Source organism: Otolemur garnettii, unplaced genomic scaffold (assembly GCF_000181295.1).
Source record: "Otolemur garnettii isolate 467f Iridium unplaced genomic scaffold, OtoGar3 scaffold00048, whole genome shotgun sequence".
In the NCBI taxonomy this organism is placed as follows: domain Eukaryota; kingdom Metazoa; phylum Chordata; class Mammalia; order Primates; family Galagidae; genus Otolemur; species Otolemur garnettii.
In genome coordinates, this window is record NW_003852443.1 from 564406 (window position 1) to 567334 (window position 2929).

The following is a 2929-nucleotide window of genomic DNA, read 5'->3' on the forward strand; positions in this document are numbered from 1 at the left end:
TTTCTTTCACCTTGGGTCTAAATGAGTCTTTAAGGTTTAGATATATTTCTGGAGACAGCAGATACTTGGCTTCCACTTTTTTCAACCATCAGCCAATGTATGTTTATTTAGTGGAGATTTCAAGCCATTCATATTTATTGAAAGAATTGATAAGTGGGTGGATTTCTGTTTTTCCTGCTGAATAGAACTTTACTGCTCTGTTTTACTTCTTGACCCATTGTGGTATCTGGGCTCTGACCTTTGGCTTTGGGGTGATTTGACACTGGTGGGTGTCTGTTGTGCTGATTATTATATAATGCAGATATGAGTGTTTCCTGAAAGGCAAGTATGGTCTTGACAAATTCAGTGTTTTCTTGTCTGAGAAAGTCTTTATTTCTGCATAATGTAAGAAACTTAGTTTTGTGGGATATGGCCATTTTGTTTTAGAAGACAAAGTGTGGGGGCCCCAATCCCTTCTCAATTGATAAGTCTGATAGATTTTCCTTCATAAGTTACCTGATATTTTCACCTTTCTGCTCAATGAAATGCCTTGTTCATATTTACTTTGTCCAGCCTAATGACTATATGTTGTGGTGATTGCCTCTTCAATTCATCTCCCTAGAGTCCTCTGAGATTACTGTATCTGGATATACAGATCTTTAGAAAGATCAGGGTAATTAGGAAAGTCACAATTATTTAAGATTGCAAATAATGATTGTAAGTTGGGAAAACTGATATTATAATGCAAGGTTTTAAAAAATTATCAAGAGATAAATTAGGTGAAGAATCTAACTTATTGAATTGCTAATGTGGGTGACCAATAAATATCACTGGCTGTCCTCATTATAATTATAATTGACTTTTTGCAGAATGTAGCATTCTTGATGATTTTTTCCTTTAAAACCACCTCTGTCTCTCCTTTTTCATTAACAACTACTTTTGGGGGTTAGTCTCACACTCATTTTTGGCCTCTGTGTGCTGTACTGTTTCATTAGCTTTTCCCTATCTTATCTTTTCCTGGAGTGCTGTCCCATTCCCTCTGTTAGATGGTACTCTTGTTAGATGATCTCTTTAATGTCCACAATTTCATTCATTACATGAAAAATGATGGTTCCATATTTTTATGTTTTGTAGAATCTATCCTCTTTAGTTCCACATTTGTTTTTCTATAGCCAGCTGAATATTCTTTTAGATACTATGCAAATATTTAAAACTGAACATGTCCAAAACTTAGTGTGTTAGCTTAGTCCACTTCCCCTTTGTCTTAGTCTGTTTGGGTTGCTGTAACAAAATATCATAGATGGAAGTGGTTTACAAACAGCACTCATTTATTTATCATAGTTTTGGAGGCTGGAAAGTACAAGATCAAGGTGCCAGAAGATTTGATGACTGATGAGGGTGCACTTCCCAATTCATAAATGGAGGGCTATTTTCTGGCTGTGTTCTCACATCGCAGAAATAGCAAGACAGTTAATTCTCTTGGGCCTCTCTGAAAGGATTTTAGTTTTTTTGTGAGGGTTACATCTTCATAATCCAATAACCTCTGAAAGTGTCCCACCTCCAAAGACTATCACATTGAGGATTAAGCTTTGACAGAAGAATTTTGGGAGACACAAATAGTCTATAGTATCATTCCTGTAGAATTTTCTCTTGAATTCTCAGTATATGACATTAGTACTAACTGGAAATATAATTCCTGGAGTCTAGACTTAATATTGTCTTTATCTTAAGAATATTTTCAGACACTTCCTTCTGTCTTACCTTTTGGTGCAAATTGTCATCTAGTATATGTTTCCAATATACCTCTTTTCTATCTGAAAAGGTTTGTAGTTTAAGCTCTGTCACATATGTCAGAAGGAATTTTTTACATCCTTATGACACGTTGAAATGAATTTTATCTTTTCTTTCTGTGTATGCTTCCAGAGTAATTTATATAAAATTCAGTTTTAATCTCTATATCCTCATGGTAAAACTCAGACTCTTAGCTTGATATACAGAGCAACTAAAAGTCAAACCTTACTTATTGCTCCAGCCTAATCTATCTTACTAATGGAAATTGTTTTCTTTATTTAGCATGTTCTTCCTTATCTTATCCTTAGTCTCTTCACATCTTTTATACTTGTGCCTCAAAATTCAATTCATTTAACTTTCAGAAAATTCTTATTAAGCCCCAACTATGTGCCAGGCACTGTGCTAATCAATTCTTAATAATTTCTCGATGGCCACTTTTCATTCTGCTCCATGCACATCTCTGTTATCAAACTGAATTGTCAGAATTTGCATACTAATCTGCTTCTTTTACTGAACCATGTACATCCAGAGGGCAGAGAATGTATCTTATTCATTTAGATGTCATTAATTCTTAAACATAGTCATAGATAATTGTTAAATGTTAAGCAAATAAAAGAATTATTACTTTAAACAAAATGTTAATAACATTTCTTAGATTTGAAAATTATAATATTCCCCAAGTTTAGTAGCACATGAGCACTGTTTCTTGAAATCTTGAACCTACTGGGATATAAAATGAGTGTTTTAAAATAAATTAAATTTCAGTATTCTAGTTAATTGGCATGAATAATATCTGCCAGAAGGTTGAATATTAAATAGCCATCTACTTTACCTCTCTTTTGTGTTTATCACATATATTTTCATAGAAATTAGCAATAAACCAAAGAGATATTTACTCACAGATACCATTACTTTTCATCTGGGTGTGGATAATGAGCCATAAGAAGGCAGACAGTTTCTAGGCAGTAATTGATGTTGATGTTTTGTGCTATCATGTGGATATTCTATAAAAAGAAGAGACACAAGACTATCATTACATTCCCAATAGTTACAAGCCAGGGCTATGCAGATCAATGATACTTTAATGAAGTACTGTGTAGCACACACTGACATTATCTTATTCTTATAAATAAGAATCAAGAATGAATTATTTTTTTGA